Consider the following 25,082-nt stretch of genomic DNA (forward strand, 5'->3'; position numbering starts at 1 on the left):
GCGAGTGTGCGTGTGTGTGTGTGAAGGGCACACTTCATAATCAAGTTAACGACGCACAATTATGCTACAAGCTGACAGTTTGGGCGACGCGCGCACGGCCCCCATCCAAATGCAAAGCAAAGCAATTTACAAGACGTTGCTCATACGCCATGTCTGCCCGGCTGTCTGTGTGCCATCGTCTTTGCCATTGCAGGACATTTTACATTCGCTTGCGTCGAAAAGTAATTCCACATGACAGACACGTATAAGCGGCAACGGCCTGTTGAAAACGTTTTGCCAATGGTTTTATTATGGCCAAGCCAAATGAAATGAATTGAAATCGATAGTCGATTGTATGTAATTCCCTTGAATTTAAAGATGAGTTGAAACTTCACCTGCCTGTTCAGTCGTCCATTCAATTTAAGAGACCAAGAGAGAGAGAGGCGAGCAGTCAATTAGCTGACATTTGAGCATGACTCAAACTCACGATGGAAACCACTTGAAAATTATTGGCTCGGAGAGTGCAGCCAGGTGCTACGGTCAAGAGTTTTAAGCGTGAAGTCAACGTTAAAGTGCAACTTATGGCCAGAAGAGGCAATCGCGATGCCCCATTAAATGCTATCACCTCAAACTCGAGCAATGCATTTGATTAATAAGCATTGAATCCGCTTACGGATGATTGCCACAGCGATTACAGCTCTAATTGAAAACGATTATGTAGATGGTCAACTATTCAAGCACACACACACATTCACTCATTGAGAGTGTGGCGCTCAATAACAGATTAACAGTGCGCATAACTAAAGCGTTTGAATATTACGTATACGCACAAAAAGGTAACCCAGCTTTGCATGTTTGTCGTTTTGCCTGTTACCTATACTATACATAGAAAAATCTATATTTAGTATGAACAGACGTTGTTCTGGTCAAGCTGGACAGATTGAAACTCATTACCATGGCCGAAGGGGGAACTGCCAACAGCATATGAGTTTTATATGTACTTAGAATTCCCCACGCAAAACTCTTTGACATAATGAGGACCAATTAGGCCAGCTTACAACACAGAACTCGAGCAGTCTTTGTTGTACAAGTTGGAAGTTAAAGGAAATGCCTGCTTGTCTCTCTCTTCAGTTTTTTTTTTGCTCTGGGCTGTACTTGAAGGGTTTGTGGCATTAGCAGCGAAACACACACGAGAGCATCTGTTGTGGGCATATTGAATTGTTATTGTTATTATTGCAATTTTGTAGCCAATTACTTGTGTGCTTAAGTGCCAGGGTGTGTGTGTGAGTGTGGGTAACTAGTGTGCAGCATACATGTTTCTAACGTTTATTTTTTTTTTTTGTTCGCCACTCGCACGAATTGTAGCCAATTATTGTGGCGGTCACAGTTTGCGCCTGGCTGGCATTTTTGCTTCTGCTTTTTTTGTTGGCCTGTTGCATTCAGTTTATACCAACATTTGTTTGTTGGCGAGGTCAGACAAACAGTCGGACAGGCCACATAGCGAAGAGAAGGGGAGAAAATATTTTGCGAGCGCACGAAAGTATGCTACGCATTTGGTGCTGGACGAAGCGTCGCTTTGTTTGCGGCCTATAAACAACTTGGCGAGTGCGGGCTTTAAAAATAAATTAAATGCCATAAAACAAAAGGATTAGCTCGATGGCGCATGCACACTCACACACACACAAACACTTATACAGTTGGAGAACAAAGCGAGGTAAAGGGCAGGAGGGCAATAAACAAAGCGTGGCAATGACAAAACTTAACCCAAAGCAAAGGACAATAAAAACACTTAAAGCAGCCACACTCACATACATGCATGAAATGCCGCTTGAAATGACCCAGCTAAACATAAACAAAAACGCAAAATGGCGCAAACATGCCACACACACACACACATCCTAACGCACGCACACAGACACCCAACACTTACATACAGCCAGAGAAGAGAAAGGCTGAGCAGAGAAAGAAACAAGTGTAGCGCACATGAGAGATATGAACTAGAAATAAACAAATATTTCGTATTCACTCGCCATGCATGTGTAGCTAAGTGTGTATATGTTTGTATGTAAGTGTGTGCTGGTATATGTTTACTTATTCCTTTGCGTTGAATGCCTCCATCCCTCTCCACCGCTGTGAAATTAGTTGGCAATGATAAAGATAAGTAACGTAAAATATGCGGCCTTCGCAATGTTTCAGCAAGCGCCATTGAATTTCCTTGCGCCATTTTCCTGCTATTCTTTTTTGTTTGATACCCTGTAAAAAGAGTAAGATGGGGAAAATGATATACGTCTATGTATATTTGCTTTCATTTCGTTATATTACTTATTGTTATCCGCACTATTCAAACGTAGTATAAAACAAAACAAATTTGCATCTTTAATGTAAACTAAACCTTTCAATATAATCAAAATCATTATCGACCCTTAACTTTAATGACTTTAAAGTGCAATTGTTTTTCCACACTTTAATTATTTTAGCCTCATTTATGAACTGGCGGGAAGCGTTTCAATATTATAATCCTTAAACCTAATTAACGAAATTGGGAAAGTAGTTACTAAATAGAAGAATATTTCCCTCTAATTTGCAAGTAGTATCTGCACGTCGAGAACAATCTGCTGCAGCGTTGTCTTCTCCTCTTTTTTTTTTTGCTTTATTTTGCTTTTTTGGTGTGGGCTTTGCTGTCGCCATATTTGTTTTGTCTGGTTAGCAACAATACGGCTTGGGCTCGGATTTGGATTTCGGGTTTACCCAGCGGAAGGAGACAACATACAATTTTATTATGCTTATTTGTGTGTGTTTGTATGCACACACACATGCACACACACACATTTACACACACTATGTACTCGAAGTTATTTGCATAGAAAGACCATAAGCGCTACTTGAAACTATATAGAAGTGCCCAGTTAGATATACTAAAATATTATTTATTAGAAGCGACCCATTCGCGAAGAACCCAAAAAGAGTTTCGAGTAAAGAGTGAGAGCGACTCTCTCTTTGCCATCTTTTTGTTTGGCAGTTCAACACAATTTAAATAAAAATTATATTACTCAATAAATTTGGCATTGCATTCAACAGAACAATTTATAAATTGAATAAATTAAACATTTCTTTCATCGTAATCATCATCATGAAAATGAACAAATTGAGTGTGTGCATATCAGAGATTGCATTCGGGTTTTCAATCAATTGTGAAATTAAACTGTCTAAATTCATGCGAAATGCGTGGAGAATCAACAAAACAAGTCAAAGTACACACCCTAAAAAAAAAAAAAAACAAAAACAAAAGCAATATATTTATTGTATATTTTTACACATGTAGATACAAAAACAATTGTTGTCTAAAAATTGCATTTTGTGCCGCACTTTGCAGCAGCTGCAATCGCACACACACTCAACGATTTACAATACGCACACACATTTGCATATTGCAATACATTAAAATTGAATTTTGTCTAACCAAACATACAAACTATTCAGGCGGCATGTAAAAAAAAAAAAGATTGAGAATAGATTATCTGATTCGCAAACCAAAATAGCTTTAGCTATTGATTTGTTTTCGGTATCGGTCTAATAAAAACCTATAAATTTGTCTAAGCCTCGTGAATTTGTAAAAACAAGTGAACATTTCAATTGAATGAATTGTGTAAACTTTAAAGTTGAGCGAGTAATTGCAGGTTGTATAAAAACTTATACGAGTACTATAATGTATATTTTGAATATAGTAGTATATAGATATACCAAGTATACCCATCGGTATATTTTGAAGCTAATAGTATTTCGATATACCAAATATAACCATCGGCATATTTCAGTTTTTGGTTGCAGTTTATTAATTTGGTACTGTTATGTCTATTATTGAAAACGGCTAGCGGGTATCTCATAGTCGGACACATTCGAATGTGGCCTTCCTACTTACTTTATCTTAATTTCTTTTATATTAAGAGCATATTTTTCCGCCAGATTACAATGTCAAACATGAAGAGTTTTTATAATTTTGATAGCAGCTGCTAAATACTCAAATGCAAAACATTTTAAATTCTTTTGAATGGTATTTCAAGCAACTGTTGTTTAGAAATTGATTTACACAAGACAAAAGCAGGCATTGTTACATACGTTTCTGACAATTCCATTACATGCTGTTCACATTGATTGAATTTAATTTTGGTATAAAGACGAAAACAAGCGCTTTGCAAAATTAATTTTGAAATAGTTCTGGCTGTCTTAACACCTGATGGACAGAGAGAAAGAGACAAGCAGACAAGCAGACAGCTCAACTTGATTGCTAATTGCTCAACACTTTAGTATTGTTGAATAACTAAATGGACTTAAACGATAAATGTTGCAATTGTGTTTGCTGTTGCTACAACTATCGCTGGCCACATTGAAATGCTGAATTGCATTGATTTTCCATATGCATATCGGTGTGTCAACGTAAACGTGAGTGTGCCGATGTGTGTGTGTATATTTTGATGGTTTTTAGGCATCAACAGATTTTCCATTTGGGTTGTTTGTCATGCACATTGTGCAGTCGTAGTTGTTGTTGTTGTTTTTGCTGTTGCCGTTTCTGTTGTTATTATTATTGTTATTGTTATTGCTGGTGCGTTTGTTTTTCCATGTCGACGTCGTCGTCATCATCATCAATGTGCGTAGTTCACTTGTTGTTGCTTGTGGCACATTGCATATTTGCCATGTGAAGTGTCCTTGTGGCATACATATGTCCAATCTACTCTCTCTCTCTCTCTCTTCGCTCTTTGTGGTGATTCTAACAACTTTGGTCTATTCTTGGTTTTGCATAGCTCTGTGTGTATACAAATACATATATTTGAATGTGGATGCATTATTATGCGAGTGTTAGTTAAATTGCAATTACAACGCAAATCACATTGTAAGATTGTCCAGCATTGTTGCATGCAACAGCTCAGCTGACCCCGATGAAGCTTATGGCAATAATCACAGTGACAACCACACACACACACGCACACATACACACTAAGCCAGCCTAGTAGGTGTTTTATTTATTTTCTGCCCAGTCTAGTTGTTGCTTGGTCTTCGCCTTGGCTAGTCCGTCTCATTAAGCGCTCTGTCCCAGTAATCCCTGCCATTAAGGACATGCATTATTAACGCTTCAGCTGTAGCGCCTCTTCTCCATGTCGAAGGCAACTAAATGTTTGTATTATATGTTCTGCATTTAAGCTGCTCACAGATTGCCAAATTATTTATGGCCATTTTGGGAGAGTGCGATTGTCATTATTACTTGCATTGTGTGGTAAAACTCTACTTGAACACTAGAAATCAATTTGCTTATGGCATTTACATTTTCCGCACTTTTTGTTTTCGTTTTGCATTTTCCCTCGAACTCACTCTCTCACAATATTGACTTTTGAAGGATTGTTAAGTGCGTTCGCATCATTTTGCAGTTGCGAACTTTAAGCATCGATATTTACCATTCGCATTTGTATTTGCATTTGCGCTCGAATTTCTCGCAAGCATTGTGCAAATACACTTGCTGACTTTTGAAGTTATTGCAACGAGTTTTAACCATGCCACAATCACAATCACACAATCATATCATATTGTAAATAATGAAAACTCTGTAACTTGATGAGATTCACACATGTCCGGCAAACGGCAAATCGAATTCGAAATATGCACGCATCTGGCGGGAGTTTATATAAGAAAGAGTGTGCGAAAGTTGAGGTTGCTTGACTTAAAGATACCCTGTGAAAAGTTGCTTATTTAAAACTCCACTAAGTTGGCTGCAAACTTCCAGAAAAATGATAAAGTGAGTCAAAAATCATCTAGATTCTATACAAAACTCCCCTTCATACGAGTTCCAGTTTAAAGGGTATTCAGTTAGAATGTATGATTGGTTTTCTGATACTCACTTGAGTTGCCATCAAAATTGCATGCGAACTTCCTGCAGCTAAAAAGTATTGAACACTAAAATCAACCAGAGAGTGAGACAGAGATAAAGTTCGATTTGTCAGCCGAGTTGCTGCAGTTGCTGCACTTCATTTATTTAGATAACTTTTGAATCAGATTGGTTTATATATATATATATATATATATATAAGTGCTAAATTCTGCAATAATATTTTTATGCAATGCTGAAAGTCAGAGAGTGTGTGCATTGGCATTTCATAAAGGCAAGTTTTAAGCACAGAGAAATACGGTTAATACTGCTTAAGCTGAAAGTTAAACAAACCGGGTTGAGGAGCATGCTCGAGGAATGCATTTTGAGTGCGGATGGTAGAAGGAAGGGTGAAGGAAACGAAACAAAAAGCAACAATTTTGCAGTGCATACTTTGGGGGCGCACTAACAAGCGTTGCTGCGTGCCGGCAAACAAAAAAGTGGAGACGCCACAACAAAGCATAAGCATTGGCCAACACCCAGCGAGCGAGCAAGCGAGCAAACGCAGCTAGGCAAAGTGTGCTCCAAATAGCAGCGCAACTATTTTTAGAGACAGGAGCACAGGAAGCGGATATAAAACGGGGGATGCGGATGCGAAGCTGAAGCTCAAGCTGCCGCTGTTGCAAGAAATCTGCAGTGCAAGACCATAAAGCAGGCGGAACTCAGACCGACTTAAAGATTGAGACTTGCAGCTAAGCGAGAAAGGTGTGAAAAACGTGTAACTGTGTTTGCTCTGGGTGTGTCTGATAAAGGAGTAAACGACCAAACGCTTTTGGCAACTTAACATCTGCAAACAGCTGCACAACAGCATCGAGCTACAAAATACTTATTGTTGTATGAAAAATAGCAAATAAATAGAAGAGAATGGCAAAAAATAAAGATGAAATACGCATAAAATGAAAAGCAAAGTTTTTTATGCGCCTTTTTCTTTGGCTCTTTTGTGCACAAATAAAAATGCTCGTAAAAGTGCTGACCAGACATTGCATTACATTTATCACGATACATACATACATATACATATATACCCTGTACTCAAGCCCCGGTAGGTCATTGGCTGTCGTCCCCTCTTTATCCATTTGACTTTTGTGGGCTTTGCTGCTGCTCATTATGACTGCCATTCGTAGTTGTACATCCGATTGCTGTTTGTTTCTGAAGTGCAGCAGCTCAGATATCCGCTTTGTATTATAAGAAGAAGACCAAATTGAAGGCGAGACTTGACTGCATTTGCCTTTGACTCGAAAATGTGCAATTTTTGGTAAGAGCAGCTTTGCGGCAGCATTGAAAATGCTTTCAACTAAGAGATACCACATAAGCAAGACTTCAATTAGTTTGGTAAAAATCTTAAAATTATGTAGCCTACTTTTAGGCTGCATTTTTGGAAAGAGGATATCAATGAAGTCGCACAAGTTTCAGAGTTAAAGTTTTTTATTCGCTTCGCAAAAGTTTAAAATTTTTGCAAGTACTATTTGTTGGTGTCGCCAAACAAAAAGCGTATAAACATCACAACATAAATTGCAGCAAAAGTTTGTTGCGAACAGCAAAAGAATTAAAGATATTTACTGTAACTGAAACAATTGCTGTGCACTCTACGGCTTGTAAATAAATTAAATTGCGCGTTAAAGCGTTAATGAGCAACGACGGCCAAAAGGCCTGCTGGCTGACAAGGGCTTGGCAGCGGCATGTGGCATTGCGGCGTGAGGCAGGTGGCGGCTGCAACGTCAATGTGGCACAGTTTTTGACCCGACAACTGACCGCGCTATCCGCAACTATCCACACCAAAAACCATGATTGATAACATCTCAACATAAATACACATACACAGCAGGAAAGCAACAGAAGGCAAGGGTCGCACAGGACTAGCAGGACTCCAGCAGGACACGTGTGGTATATATTTTACGCGACCGAGACACATGTTGGTTTTTTGTTGTATTTTTAAAAGCAGAAACCTGCGGCCAATGCTTCGGTTTGTTGCCCTTATCGCAGTCAGGCGAAACACGTGTAGCTGTTGGCCAGACTATGAACGGTGAACTGTGAACTCGCCGTTGTCGTTGCTTGCATTTTGTCACCTGATTATTGTTGCATGTTGCATGCGCCTCAATAATTGCAAAACATTAAAGCTCAGTGGCAGCAAACGTTAGCTTGCATTAAGTATACGCCACGTGGCACACAAAGAGCAATTGCATGCCAGTTTAAGCTCAAAAGTAGCATGAAAAATCTCTGACAGAGCAAACAAATTACGAAAGGACGGACGGCAAAAGCGAGAAAGCGAAGTTCACTTTGGCTTGTGCTCTGTTTCAGCTTTCAGCTTTTTAGTTGCGATATTTTTGGGGCATGAAAAACAATGCGGCAAGTGTAATAAAAACTAAGTAGCTTACAAGCCCATTGCTTGCTCTCTCTGTTTTCCCAGAGATGAAGGAAAACATTATGCAAAATTGTGTCCTGTCCAACGTTGCTTACTTAACGTGCCCCTCTACCTCTCTTTTACTCTCTGCTTCTCTCCTCCTGTTGTCTGTGTGTGTGAGTGGGCGTGATTGTTTTACATGCTGCAACAACATGGCAACAGTGGCAGGCAGCAGCGCCACTTGCAACACTCTCGGCAAATGCCATGGTGAGAATGTGTCTCTAATAACCTAACGTGCCGCTCGCATTAAATATGCTAATTTTTACAGTGAATACATTTTAAGGCAGCAGGCGACACAGACCCGGACATGCCACCTGACTGCCTCACTTCTCCCTTTGCCTCTTCACTCCCCTCTCTAACACTCACCGACACATCCTCGGGTCCCGCTCCTTCATCAGGCATATTATTTGCAAGCGAGGCAGCCGCGCGCATATTAAGTACATCTTGCCTCATGTACGTGTTGTATGCCGCCATGTTGCACAGGCCGCCCGTTGACATTTAGCGCGACAGCGACAACAACCAACAACCAACACCCAACAACAACAGCACCAACAACAGCCATGAGAGCAGCTGCGAGTAACAACAACAGCAACAACAATCAAGCGGCAAGAACCAAGAGCAGCAGCAAAACTGGAATTGAGAAAAATTATGCTGCAAATGCCAGGAGAAAAATTATGAAAATTTTTGTCTTGTGACAAGATTTTTGCTTACGCTCATTTGTTGTTCTTGTTGTCATTCCTTGACGTTTACAGTGTAGTGTGGGCTATTTTTGTTTTCACATGCTGATTGACGCAGTACACATAAATTATACACTCTTTTTGTAAGGTGTAGTTGAGTTTAAGTACTTCTCTGAAGATGGAAATTGGCAGTAAATTAAATATGTAGGAGTTTATTGATGCGCAGAAAAATGTTGAAACATAATAATATATAATAAACAACACATATATTTCAAATATCTTAAAAAAAAACTTAGCAACTAAATAAACAGAAACACAACAAAACGTGTAAGTATAAGTTTCAATTCAATATTTCTTCTTTTTAAATGAGTACTATTATTGAGTGCAAGTTCTTTGCTGAAATCTAAAAATCCTATTTGATATTTCTACTTTAAATTAAAAAGAAGTTTGTTGATTTGTAGTTTTCTAAATAAACTTAGCAGATAAACACTTAAAAACATAAAGAATTTATTTCGCTTTCTACACAATACTTCCATTTTAAACTTCTTTCTGAAGGTGTAGTTGAGTGCAAATGCTTTATTGAAGAAGAAATCTTTCAACGTTGCAAGGAAATGAAATAAAAAGAAGTATATTAAGTAAGTACAAAAAATATTTCAATCGTTAAATCTTTATCTTTAAATTTAACTTATATTTATTGTTTATTGTATTTATTTTAAAAGGGTATTTAAATGTTGTCTTGCTCTTGCCACATATGTTTCATCATTGTCAGCATGAAAACCTTTTCGTTGTTATTTTTGTTGTACTTGTTGTTTGTTGATTTTGTTTGTTGTGTTGTTATTTTTATGTTCAAAATATTCAAATTACTCTACGCGCAATGTCGTCAGCATTTGCTTGGCAACCAGGCGACGACTGACTCACCTGACTCACCTGTCTGGCAGGCAGCCAGGCAGCCTCACAGCACCAGCTATCCAGCCAGCCTCTGCTCTCTCCCTGACTGTCGTCATTGTCAGTGAATTAAAAACGTCATAAGGGCTTATTTAAATAAATTATGAACATGCAGAACCTCCAAACTGCGTCTGACACACTGAATCGCGTCGAATCGCGAGTCAAGGCAACATTTGCCAGGGATTTTCAATAAATGTAAATAATTCAGGGCATAAGTGAGCTATATTAGCCCAAGCAGCAGCTTCAGACATTAGAAAGCCATGTGAGAGAAACAACAGCAGCCGCCGTGCTCTTGCCACCTATTCTCATCGCCCCTTGCCTCCTTCCTGCCTCATGCATTCTGCCTGATATATCCCAACTTATTCCTAAAGGAAATTAAAACAATCTACACAGCCGCAAAGTTCAAAGTTTTGTACTCTTAATATATTTTTGTTTTCCTTCACATACCCTGCACTTGCGCCAGATTAAGTTGGTATTACAATCCATTGCATAGTTTATGTAAATTTAACTTCACGTTTTCGTTTATCTTATATTTAAAGTGATAAAATGTAAACGTTTTTTAGTGAGCATTTAAAGTAACCATTAATTTAAACCTATATTTATATATAATAATATAAGGATACCTTAATTTACATAAATTTAGGTGCTTACAAAATCAAAACTCAGCAATGATATGAACGAACTCAAACGTTGCAGTTAATAAGATGAAGAATAAGGCAATTGCTGTTAGCTGTAGAGGATAATTGCTCGTTGAGCACAGTCTTTGCTTATAGCATTCATTCCCCTGTTATCTTTGTTTCCTTGTTTTGTGTTTTTTTTTCTGTTATATTCAGCAGATTCCATTGCTGCTAAATGAAAAGTTGTTGCGCAGCACTTTTGTGCCCGGGGTGCTGTCAAAGTTTTTGTACTTATTTTTTTCTGTTTTTTTTTTTTTTTGTTGTGTGTTAAAACAAACGAAATAACTTGGCCTAAAGCAAATGAGTAGCCGAGCGTTAACGATCAAAACAAACCATAAAAAGTAGTTGCAGATGGAAGCATACAACAGAGGAAAGTATGTGAGAAAACAACACACAAAATATACAGAGGAAAAGAGAATGAGAATTTGGAGAATTTGATTCGCTTCAATTTCGATTGTTGCAATTTAGTCGCCTGGTGTATGCAACGAGGTAAAACTAACACTTAAAGTGGCAATAATCAGCAGCCGAAAATGCAAACGAAATGCAAAACGTGCCTGGCTTAAGATGCAGGTGCTGCCTGTTGTCTGTAGCCTGTTGCCTGTTGCATTGGCTGCCAGCCACTCGGTTTCGGCTCGGGCAACAAGAGAAGGCTCTTTGTGCCACAGGAAGAGGCAAGTGGGAGGCATCCAAGAGGCAATGTGAGTATGTGAGTGTGAATGGGCTAAACGAAGATGCGGATGCAGATAGAAAATGGGGCAACGACAGGTACTTGCTGCTTGGGGGAAAGGATTGAGTTGGGGCAATGCCACCAGCAGCTGGTGGCAGCAAACAAAGACGAAAGGCGAAAGACGAAACGAAACGAAGCGAAAGGCGAACAGCGAAATGAGAGAAAGTGAGAGTGAAAGCAAACGCTTCATTGTTATCCTGAACGACTGCTCGACGTCCTGTTACTTGTCTGCTTCCTTTGCTTCTGGCCCAAACACACAATTGTTAAAAGATAAACTCTTCTAGTTGCAGCTGGAGCCAAATGGGGCAAGGGGTTTGGGGCTGCTGTTTCTGTTTTCAGTTTTCTGTTGCATACAAAATGCTGCAAAGCAAATCTCACAACAATTTGGGTCAAACAAGCAAATTGCATTCTGTTTAGTGGCTCCACTTGTTATTGCTGCTGTTGTTGTTGCAATTGCATTGCCTCCTTTGAGGTTAAGCGCCGTCGAGATTTCCATGGGGGAACGTTCTCTTCAATTCTCTGTGCAATTCTCCCCGATTTCTTCAACTGTGCTCAGCTGACTGCGGGCGCTGCAAACATTTGCTCAATTTTTTTTTTTTTTGTTGATTTAGTTTCTGCTCTCATAGTTACTAGCTGCTCAGATTGCCCTTTACATCAATCCCACCCGCTTTCTTACTCTCTCGCTCCCGTCTCATGCTTCGGTGGAGAAACGAGTGAAAAGTGAAAGTGGAATAACAACTTAAAGTTGAGCGCAAAAGTTTTTGGCTGCCACATTTTTAACTGGCGCTTAGATTTATTCGCAACTTGAACTCATTAAATTGTAAAATGCATTTGAGATATGAGAACGTGACCAAGGCATCCCGCAGGATGCGACGCCTTCAACTTCAACTTGAAGCTCGTCGATGCTCGACAGCTGGCAACTTATGCAAATTTTCCCTGCAATTGAGACGCACTCGCGGCGGTCTCTATAGCTCTTTCACTCAGTGTGTGTGGCATATGTAAAATCTTGGTAATGTAACCCAGCAAAGAGAAAAAAGGGCCCCTAAACTCTGTCGAGACGAGAGAGCAAAGGATAAAAGTCATAAGTAAATTGCTTTTCAAGCTCAAGTTGGGGATTTAAAGTACAATAACAAACACTCGCCTCAATGGCATCCTCAAAAGATATTTTATTTGTTTATAAGTACAACGTTCTGACGTGTACTTAATGGCGAAGATTCTTAAAATGTTTTGCGGTTAAGTGGCCCGTAACTAAGGCAACGCTACGCTCATATAACATTTACTTTATGGCTTGTTGCAGTTAAAGTAAGTGAAACCAGTTCTCAATTCCAACATATCAAATCAATTCCACAGAACGAAAGGTTTTTTCAATAAATATTCGCTTCATTCAGCATCGTCAGATCATATGTCGAAGTGTTTTCTGAAAATTGCGCATAGAAGTGACTAGAATTATGTTTGTTTTATTTGCTTTCAAATGATTCTTGGATTAAGGTCTGTTTTTTTTTGTTTTATGTCATATTATTTTGAACTAGTTAACTGCTACTAATGAGCTAGCTTTTTGTAAATTTACGGGAAAATACCAAATTGTGCTTTGTTATATTCACAATAGTGTCTATAAGTGCAACACAGAAAATGCAACCTTCATTAACATACATATCTTATTTCTTTGTTTTCAGCGAATTACAAAATATTATATACAATAAATGTTATTTTTTTTTGTTTGTCGTTTTATTATTACTCAAATCTTTTTTTTTTATGTCATATTATATTCAACTAGTTTATTATTCAACTAGTTTTATTATTTTTTTTAAGTTTACAGCAAAGTACTGAATTTTACTTTTTATAACCAAATAAAGTTATGTAAAGTAAAGTACCCGTCGATCCATTTAATAGCTTCTTGGATGAAAGTATGATTTTCATGTTGATATTTCACTTTAAGGATGCAACGACACTCACTTTAACATCGAATTAAGAAAACATTTATTTATACATTAAGTTCACAAATGTCTAAGTTATATGCTTTAAATACGAACTTACAAGAAATCAAGTATACGTCTTAAAGTCATTTCAATTCAACAGCTTTTCATTTCATTAACTAGCTTGCTTTGTGTTGCAACAAAGATGCACAGAAAGCTCGAATAAAAGCTGCATTTAGCAGCTAATTATTTTATTACAAGTTAATTTCATTTTTGTGCTTTCTCCTTTTTTTTCCCATGCTGCATTGCACTTGTATAAGTAGTTAATTTAATGTGCTGTTTCAAGCTGTTTGCTATTTGTGTCACCGCAGACGAGATTCTCATCTCATTGGGTTCAAAGATTTATTCAGCATTCGATTGAGCTTTAATTAAATTGTCACTTGGGTAGAGGGGGGAAGAAATAATGGTGGACAGAGTGCCACATCCAGCAAACGCAATGTTAAGTAGCTGCCGCACAGCTGCAACACAAAAGTAACGGTTATTTGCAGCCACCTGCGTTTAGTTGGTTTGCGGCAGCAAACAGCAAACATTAACTGTGACAAAGCGTTGACAGCAACAGCAACAACCACAGCAACATTGACGTCGACAACAAAAACCACCAGACGTCAATGAAGGCCAGACGCAGCAACATGCCACCACAACAACGAGAAGTGGCTTGCTCTTTAAATTATTTTTTCTATTTTTGTATTACACTTCTGACCCGCAATGACCCAGAATATTAGAAATATATATGTATATGCAGATCGAGATCAAAGTAATATGTTATTCAATAAGCACATTTAATCGTCTGCCCTTCACATTTAGTCACAATTTATATGCTGATTATTGTCTGCGCTTTTGACACATTTTGCCAAAAAATACAAAATTTCGATTAAATTGTCAGTGTGTTGAGGAATGCGATTAAATTGCCTGTCGAGAGTATGCAGAGGTCGGTGCACTGTAAATGAGCTCTGCTGCCTTCTTCTTTTTTTTTGTGTAGCTTTTGATGACTGTCCTTTGGTGTTCGTGTAGTTAAGCACAATTTTAATTGATAAATTGCCACTTGGACCATTACTTGTCGCTCTGTTGGTGCCTGACGCAGTTTGCCACTGTTTCTCTCTCGCTCTCTCCGGCCCTGCCTTTGCGACTGTCGACTGTCGACAAGGACGCTTTGAATAATTTGCAAAGTTGCCAGCGAGTTGTCGACGAAGCTTCCCATTCTCTCTTCCCTCTTCTTGCTTACTCCTGCTGGAGGTGGTCTAAGTAACGTTTACATCATCAAATAAAATAAAATGCTTGGACTCATTTAAAAAGCAATTAAATATTAAAAACACTTGTACAATTGTCCCAACGGTTGAGGCTCAGAGGGAGCCTCATGACATGGGCAAAACCGAGGCGGAGGTTGTTGGGGGAGGCTATGTTATGCCACTGACTTTTGGAATTTTGATTGTTTCTTTGCGTTTCATTTACAAGTTACGCTGCCTCCTCAAAGCAGTTATACGGATAGCGACAAACGCGAAGCGGAGAGGAGAGCGGCAAGCTGTGGTTTTGTTTGAGTGATTATGCAATTAATTAGAATCTCTTTGGTTGTGGTAAATGTTAAGCGGATTGCCACCAGCAAGAGACGCAGAGGCGACAGCATGACGGAACGGGCAATGTAATTGAATTTTAATACTTACATTGAGCAAAAGCCAACATCGCTGTTGGCCAAGCAAAACACAAAAAAAAAAAAAAAAAAGAAAACACCCGCAAACAACAAAAGACGATGTCGATGAAGCAGAAGAAGGAGAAACTGAAACTGAAACTCAACCAACGATTTGCAATCAAAACGCGTTATGCCACCGACAGAGTTAACGGAATCATTTCCTATGCGGCAGGCAGTTTATTAAAAGCGTTCCGCACACGCGGCAAAAAGCGAATGGGCAAAAACAATGCGCGAGATGATCAAACAGGCAGCTAACAGCAAAAGACAACAATAGCAACAACAGGCCAATTTGATACACATCCGCACAACAAAAAAACCTCACTCGCCCTCACACGTAGCGGGAGAAAAAAGCTCACGAGGGTTAAAAATGGTTCAACACAACGATATTAAAATGCTCTACACGAAAGACTTTCAATGCTTAACTCACTTAATCCTGAGTATGAGAAGGAATATGTAAAGATGCGAATTATTGTGATGTATATAATCGAGGGTATCAAATATTTATAGACCCTTTTAAATAATTTGACTGTACTATTCTTAAGAGCTCTGTTCATTTGAAAACTTAGTTTCTTTTATTTTAATATTTTAACAAAACTTTAGCCATTATATTTACGATTTTGATAAAATATTATTCTAACTTACTCACTACTATTCAATTTTTTTATATTTAAAGTAAACATATTAAAATATCGCCAATATTAGCTAATAATAATAATATAATATAATATATATATAATATATATATTTTTTTGTTAGTCATTTAACTAATCGATTTTGTTATAAATATCCAAAAATGTAATTTTTCAATAAACTTTGTAATAATAAATAATGGGTATTTTATATAACATAAAATTATTTTTTTTATTCAGTTAATAAAAGGATGTTAGCCTAATACTTTAGTTATTAAAATACAATAAAGTATATAAGAAAAATAATTTCTGAATCATTTTCCACCTTAAAAATTAGTTATTTAGTAAACAAACATAATATAAAAAAAATGCTGCTATTCTTAATTTTGTAACTGTATATTAAGCGGAAGCTTTTTAAAAATGAACTACTTTTAATTTCTAAGCAGTATATAAGAACTTCAAGGAACAAAAAGGAATATGTACATATCGGTCAAGTTTAATTTTTTAATACACGGAAATTTCAGTACTTCCTCAGTATTTGCAGACATCTGTCCTTAATACCTTTCCACTTTTCTAAAGTCCCAACATCACTATATTTTCACTCTAACATATTTCAGCACTAGCACTAGCACTATTTCCGTAATATTTCAGGCATATTTCCGACAATGCTTCAAGCACTTGCAGAGCCCAATGTGAGGAACGCAGCGAGGAGTCTTTTTGAATGACTGCGAAAGCACTAAAACGAGGTGACCACAACAAAGCGATAAACAATGAAACCGTGACAATCAAAGCGAGAATACGTAAGCAAAAGCGATGACAGCGGGATAATAAGTGAAAACAGAGATGAAAAAGGCAAAAAATAAAAACAGAGACGTTAAGTGAATGAAAGCTCAGCACAACAAAAGGCAAAGTAAATATGAAAATGGGATAAGTATTAAAAAGCTGTAGACCCAAAGACATAATCGTATTCATTTCAAAAAAATAAAATATATTTTGCCGTCACGAAAGCAACGAATAATTGGATGCTTAAATTTGCAATGTTGCCAAACGAAGCAAAACTATTCGAGGCAATTGAGAATGTCTTGACAACTCGTAATACCCTTTCAAAAAGGGAAGCGAAACAGCTTAAGATGGAAGAATGAGAAAAAAAGAGGAAAGCATTTGCAGAAGTAAGCGTGGAAATATTCCATTAATTTGATTAGACTTTCAGACGAGACGAGCCGTTTGAGGGTTTCTTTCACTTTTACGCTGCGTTGCGAATCGAATGCAAAAGAAATGGGAAGAACGGGGGGAAAGGGGAGACAGAACGAACATGAGGCAACATCATGTTGCATGTTGGACACACCTCAAAAACAGTTGGCTCGTGGCTTTATGAACTGCCATTATTAACTGTTTAGAGGGGAGGAGAGAAATATAGGGGCAAGTTAACTTTTTCGGAGGCATTATGCCTCATAAGAATTTAACGCACAAATGCTCAAATTGTCAATAAGAAAGTTGGCGCGCCTTCGAGGGGCTAAGCCGAACTTATTTACTTTTTATACCTCGGCGGCGGCACACATACACTTATACACATTAAATGTCCAGGCCTTCTTCATTAGGCCGCGAGAGCCAAAGCTGCGAGCTGAGAGAGCTGAAAGCTGGAACTGTTTGCCGGGGCCAAGCATAGCAATCATTTTTTATGAAGGCACTTGGTTTGAGCAGCGCGAGCGAAGCGCATCAAAAACCCATTTGGCTGCCATTAACTTGATTGAGTCGAGCTGCTGCTGCCGCTGCTTTCGTTGCTTGCTTCTGCCACACGGATGTTGCCACACAGTCACTGGAACAGTCACAGTCACAGTCCGTGGTAGCGTTTTTTGAAGGCATTTAAGTTGGAAGGCAACGCATAAATGAAAATTGATCATGTGCTTTGTCTTCTTGGCTCCTAACACAGCGACACTGTGTATGCCTCTCGCCTCATGCCCCATGTTAACAACTAATATTTCAGCTTTTAAGCCGCTTTTTCGACCACCACAAGGTGCGCGCCTTGGAAACCCGATAGCCATTAGTTGTCATTAGAGCACATTCCCTTAATTAAACTTTCGCTACAAATACGCCAATCAGTCATTAAACTTATCTCCTCTTCCATTTATCAAGCAGCATAGAAATATTTATTCTCCTCCCCCTCTCGACCCATACCACAAAACTAATTAAATGCGTCAACGGCGAAAATGTTGTCATCGTCTTGAAGCTGACCCAGTTTCTCAGGTGTCAATGGATTGAGCTTAGCCAAGGCTGATTGAATGAATGTAGCATAAACCACTTCTAAGTGAGTGAGTGAGAGAGAGTAACAACTTTCAACAACTGCGGTTGTCTGGGCAATCAGTACGGCCGAGTTTTGTAAATCAATAACTCAACTTGCCACAGGAATTTTCTCTGCTACTGCAGCATTTCCCAACATGGCTTTAAATTGCCATTGACAAAGGCTTTTTCATATTGTGCGCACAACTATTTCATAAGCTGCTTTCAGCATAACCAGAAGATGAAGCTCTGCAGCTCTGTGGCTGTAGCTGTAGTTGTAGTTGAATCTCTACTACCAAGGTGAGGGCAGAAAGTTTTATCGTAATAAAATTCCTGCGCTTCTTAAATTATTTAATATGCTCGTAGGTCCCAGTCATGAAATCTGCACAAACATTTCTTAAACAATATTTTAACTTTAGAAAGGTGAAAAATGCAACAATTTTTCAAGTTTATTGGGAGTATAATGTGAATAGAATACGTACGAATAAAATATATATGAGGCAGCTTTAGGAATCTGTAAAGAAAATTGTAGTAAAATTCACTGTGGATATTTTTGCCCAATAAATGTATTAATATTTTCATCTAAGAGCTAAATGAAACGATGTTGAGTTCCACAACTTTCAATTATCGCCACTAAAAGGTAAAAGCGTTTATTCCGCAAACAAAAAATATACGTATAGACAGGGTATCTTTCAGTCATCCTCATTACAATTTGTTAACTTGTTTTGCTCGTAAAACAAAAAGAAACATGACGAACTCACAATTATATTAGACAGTTGCAAACTATTTCCTCTGCATTACAAGGTGCTTTTCGAATGCTTATCCCAAAAAAAGTTTGGGTTGTAAAACTAGTTTCTAGCATCTTTATTTACTAGCTAAAGACAACAGGAATGCTCCCTAAGAGTCGGGTATTTATGCGTCGAGCACAGACCGAAAATAATACGTTTCTCCTTTCTATAGCATATCATTCAGTCACGCGTCCAAATAATCATTCGCATAACCTTTAACTAGGACCTTAAGACCACCTGCAGCTGGATAAGCCAACACACACACACACACAAAGAGACGAGAGGACACGCATGCAAAGTTGCATTGGTAAAGGTAGGAAAATAAATAAATGTGATTTGTCATTTTGCAAACATAAAAAAAGGCAACAAAATACGTATACGTAGCGCAGTGGAAGCTGCTTTTGAGAGCGCATTAAATTGCAGTCAAATGGCACACTCTGTGCATGCCAAATGTGCACACATTCACACACAGACACATATACACAGATGTATGTAGACATTTTAGCCAATGAATATGCTAGCTCTTGGCATGTCCTTGTAGCAGCAGGAGCAACAGCAGCAGGATGGCGTATTAAATTATTCGAGCGTGCGGCACAAGCAACAGACTCCGATTCCATGCGAAATACTTTTGTATGCAACACTGCACAGACAAACCGAGTCTAAGCCAAGTCCATGTCTATGTCCATGTCCACCTCCCCACCCTCCCAGATCTCCTGCTGCCATTTAATAGTCAAGCTTTGAACTTGACTTGAGGATTGCAAACAGAGGCAACATCAGCGCTCATTTGCAGCAAATCAACTTCAACAGGAGTCAATGTTAAGCGCTATGTAAAATTCATTTGACTGAGCACATGGCCCAAAGCCCCAAAAACTATGTTCAAGACGTTCGAGATGAAGATGGAAAAAATCAAAAAATATTCCGAATATGTTAAGCACAGCAGCAGACATAGTTGAACTTTGAACCTGAACCTCAACATGACCCTGGAAGCCAGCCGAAGGCCTGGTTTGGTAAAATCGACAGCTGTCTTTGATTTCATGAGCCGAGACTCGGCCCGCTTGTGATTAACAAACAAGCAAAAAAGACAGATAGCTGATAGTGTTCTGACTTTGGTTTGACTTTTGCAGCATTGCTGTTCTTCGGCAAAATGAAAAAGTTTGATTCCCATTGCGCGGCAATGATTCATGTTGCCCCAATTATTAAGCGCGGAAAAATTGTGCGGTCATTGGCCATCAGCAAAGCATTCAATACCAACGTTCACAGGTTCAAGGGCACAACATAGCAATTATAACTACTTAAAATAAACTTGGTAAAGATGAACGACCTCATCAGAGTTCAGTGCAGAATATTCTAGACTTGGATTAAGGAACTTGGTGGATACATAACATGATACACACTGGGCAAGTCTGGCCACAAAAGTACATTTATTTGTTGATATTGATAAGCAGGAGATACCGACTAAAAAATTGTGTTAAGTGCTCAAAAGAAACCATATTTAACAAGTAAGAAAAGATACCCGTTATCCATTTTGAGTAAAGGCAAAACAGTGCATTTAATTTATTAAAATATATCACATAAATACCCCTCAAAAATACTATAATATACAAAGACAAGGACAAAATTTGGCTTATTGGTATAGTACTCCATTAAAAATATACCAGAGTATACAAAATATACTAGTATGTCAGCCAAAGCAACTAATATCCGTAGTAAGTAGGCGTTTTTGCCATACAAAAGTATTTCTTTAATAGCTTTTTTTTATCTAATCGTAGCTAAATTTTTAGGAATCATAAGAGCTATTGTTATTATTATAAGCATGTATTAAAAAAAACTTGATCTGGTTACAATCATAACAAGTTCTATGGATAGCGGGTATAAAAGATGTATTCCTTGATCCATCGATGTACTTCTTAATGCTCGTCTCTGGATAATGGAAGCCTTTACTAAGTTTTCAACAGAACGTGTTCATTTCAGTAAGGTTTAATTGATTGTTAAACGGTTTTATACTTTGCGATCACTTTGCTGTTCAATGAACATTTTTATAGTACCCAATTTTTAGCTGCAAGGAAAAAGACATCTTACTTGCAAAGTGTTTATTTGAGCCGTGCCATTTTCTTGATATACAATTTCAAGTTGTAGTCGGAGATGGGATACGTAATTTATAAAGACTAAGCCCAGACTTATTACATAGGAACGGGGGGTATATTTTAAAAGGGCTTTTACATAATTGGCAATTCATTCATTTATGCGCCAGGCAAAAGCTCTGACAAATGCCAACCGCATCCAAAAAACCTCACACACATCATATCAAGGCTGCACACACTAGGCACTAACACACACACACACACAGTCAGCTACAGTCAACACACACACACACACACACACACACACTCACACCTCCAACTTGAGGTCAAGTTAAAGCAGAAGCGTTAAAGTGCAAAAGATTTATGAAATTTATTTATGTGCCTGTAAAAATGCCAACGGCAAGTGTTCAGGATGAGGGAGCGTTTCCCAGGAGGGGAGTGAGCGAAGAGCGTTTGGGTCTCAGCTAACATCACATTCCCATCAACTGACGACGACGTCGACGGCGGCGGCTGCCATCACAATTTTTCGTTGTTGCGGCGTAGTCGTAAGCGGATTTGCGACAAAACTCATTCGCCTCTGACCACGCCCAATGTTCTGCCTCCCCCTGGGAGAGATCCCTCTCCACTCCACCGCTCCGAGTTGGAGTCCCAGTCGGCATGTCCGAGGTACCAGCTGGACCCTGGACTGGCTCGGTGCGGTCGGTTGAGCACAGAGTTGACGGAAGGCTGGGCATCGCCTTGAAGGCTGCTGCTCTGCAGCTTGTTAGCAATGACAGCAGTGAGCAGCGTTCTGGCTAAATCCTGTTAAAATTTAGTGCAAAATAAGATAGAATGTTGGCTCGACTCAACTACGATTCCCCACTTCTTCTCTTCATCTGAAGAAAAACGAAGCAACGCAAAAGAAGAGAAAATTATTTCTTTAGCGTTTTCTTTTGCTTTGTGCACTTTCCATTCAACATAAAATAAAATGAAATAGAATAAAATAAAATAAAATTGTTGCAAAACTGACCCGACATGCATCACACACACACTTACACACAAGCATATAAATTTATATGTATAAATCTGTATATAAATTTCATTCGGTCATAAATTGTCGCCGAAAGCTGCAGAAAAACAATAAAAATAAATGAACTTGAGCTCGCCTCGCAAAAAGAAGAAAATGCGACAGCAAGTAGCAAGTTTCTTCAGCAATTTCATTATTATTACGTGTCGGGCGAAAACTTTTCGCGCCTATTGTTTATCTGACTTGTCCCCATTTTTTTTTTGTTTTTTTGGCTATTAGTATTTATTGCTAAACTCAGCGTGAGCAAACGAATCTTAAATGATAAAAAATACAAACGCATTTATCTTCATGTAGTACGCGACTAATAACGAGAGGGGAAACTACAGAATATCGAGGAAGTCAAACGACAACGTGTTGAAGGTTTAACACGCTTATTATTGCTCAAATTAACTCAAATAAAATCCTATAAAAAGCGAGAGAAGCAAACGAAAGCCAACTTCTGAAAGATAAGTCAGTTAAGTGAGCTTTATCTATTAAGGCAATGCGTGATGCTGACTACTGAGCATTTCTAGCGACAATAAGTGGCAGCTGCAGAAAAAAACTATCCATAACAGTTTGCCCCTAAGAATATTATATGTATGTGTAAATAATTATTTTTAAAAAATTCAAATTGCTTTATGATACATTTTTATATTTTTGTACTTGCTACCCATATGGTAAAGGGGTATTATAACTTTGTGCCTGCAGAATATGTATATGGTATGTGTAACAAACAGAAGAAGGCATCACCGACCCTAAAAAATAAATATATTCTTTGTCAGGTATATTTTAAATGTAGTACTATATCAATATACCAAATATGATATGGTATGGTATATATTTGTAATTTTGTATTACATTAATTTCGGATATTTTAAGAATAATACCGAATTTATCGGCCGTAGCTTACTTACATGTTAAATATAATACATCAAATTTATTTATTATTTCTACGCCTAATATATTTTTTTTTTGTTTATAACCATAAGATAAATAAAAAATTAGACAAACTTGTTATATATATATTGTATAATTAAACATTAAGTAGGAAAGCATTTGAAGTGGCTCTTCGACTTCCAATTTAAGCAAATCGAAAAACAAGTAATCCGAAAGTTGCACAAATCCCGTTTAACCCGTTTACAAAGCGTTTTCTTTTCGCTACTTTGCTTCGAACAAAAAAACCCGCCCTCTAGTTGTATATGTGCACAAAAAGGAGTAAACAAAAAGCAGATGGAATCAAAATAAAATACTCATAAATACCCAGTCAGTGTAAGAACCGTTCAACGTCACAATAAGCGACTTCAAAGCGAGTCAAGGATACTCGTCTGAGGCAGGACAATGTAGCTCCAGCAGCGAAGGCCGATCGGAGACTGAATGGATATGGAACGGATGCTGGCCCGGGTCCTAAGTCCCTACACGTGTGGCAGCTTGGAATAGTTTTTGTTTCTTTTTTTTTTGTGAGCGCTTTCGAATTCTATCATTTTACCATTTTTTGCACTTCATATCACATTTCAGTTCTCATTTTGCAACTTTTGCTTATTTACAGTTTCATAATATGAACTTTAATTTGCTGCTGCCAAAGAAGTGAAGAGAGCAACAGCAGCCTGACAACAGCCTTGGCATGTTTATAAGCTGCAGAACTTGAAAGAAACTTGACAACTTAATGTCGGAGGAGCTAGAAAACAATTTGTTTGGCCCTCAAACTGCTGCTCCCAGCCATCTGAGGTCACAAATAAATATTGAGAGAAGCGTAAAGGATTTTATGGTCAGACCGTGAGCTTATAATCTGACATTGGTTACACCAAACCCGTCTGTCTCTCTCTCCCTGGCTCTGTCTCTCACACTCTTTCTTTCGAGATTTGTACGTCTGTCTACCCCGCTCAAAACCAAAGTCATTTATTTTAGCTACGGCCTTAGATAGTTTTGCATTTTGCAAAAGACACAACAAAGAGTATCATTCATGGTTTTCAGAGCATGAATCACATGCAAATCGGACAAACTGCCGACGGTCAGTGTAAATAGATTCATAAATCAGTATGAAAACATTATTTTGATTTCCGTTTCACAGGAGGCCACAAAAGAAGGCAAAGAGTCGTAGGCCAAAGATTCTCTCATTCTCTCTTACTCTCAGTAAACCTGTCTCTCTCTCTTTCTCTATTAGAGACTTCTGAGATGTCGACGGAAGCAACTAATTGGAGCGTAAACTAAATTCAGTAAAGAGCAATGTTTGTTATTTTGATACTCTTCAAAAGGGTCATAACAATTTTATTAAGTCGTTAAAATAGTTTACAAGTGGTTGTAATATTAGTTATTGAGTTGTTGAAATTGTGTACATATAATTTTTTAAATTGGCTTTATGTAGACAAGTTTTAGCAATAAAATAAAAAAAAATACAATCATCCTATATTCGAAAACTTCTTAAACTTAACATAAATAATACTCTCTTAATGGAAAGAAATTCTTGAAGGAACAATTTACCAAAAAACATTTATTTGATAAATTCATTTTTAATAATTAATTTTATATATAACATTAACTTAAGAGGTATCACACAAAACATAACAGCAATCAATTCATAATAATTATTCATATTTTTTACAGATTCATTGAACGTCTGTTCTCTCAAATCGAAATGATTCGTTCTTTCTTTGTTTTCTTGTGGGACTCGACTAGCCTTGTTTTTTTTTCTTAAAAGAGCATTCCAAGTACGCCGCCTTCTAGGCAATTGCATATTCAGAGTTTTGTTTTCTTTTATCGTTCATCAAACGGATGCAAAATGTTGACACAATGTCATGTGGCTAGTGAATTATGAGTGGATCTTTGGTTTTTTTTTATTTTATTATCTTTTTCATTTATATTTTTTTGTGTGCGGGTCTTAGGCCATTGGCAGTATAACAATGAGCACTTCCGCTTGTCAGACTTGTGCACTCTCGCGTCCCCTATCTCCTTCTCCCTCCCGCACGTGATAGCTGTTTCTCCCCGCTCACTTTGAACTGCATGCGTATGTGGCAGCTGCTGCTGCTGTTGCTGTTGCTGCCGCTGGCAGTTTTGCAATCAACTCGAGCGCACACAAAAGTATGCTATAGTTTCTGCCAGAGAAGAGAAAGGGAGAGAGAGGAAGGAGAGAGAGAAAAAAACACATTGAATAAGGAATCGCCTTGTGCATTTGGTGCATAAATGTCAGGGCAGAACTCATGACATATGAAATGAGTTTTTTTTTTCTTCTTCTCTCCTTCTCGCATTCGCTTTTACTGTCGCTGTTGCTGTTGCCGTGCAATTGTTGCT

The sequence above is a fragment of the Drosophila albomicans genome, chromosome 3 (genome assembly GCF_009650485.2).
Source record: "Drosophila albomicans strain 15112-1751.03 chromosome 3, ASM965048v2, whole genome shotgun sequence".
Lineage (NCBI taxonomy): Eukaryota > Metazoa > Arthropoda > Insecta > Diptera > Drosophilidae > Drosophila > Drosophila albomicans.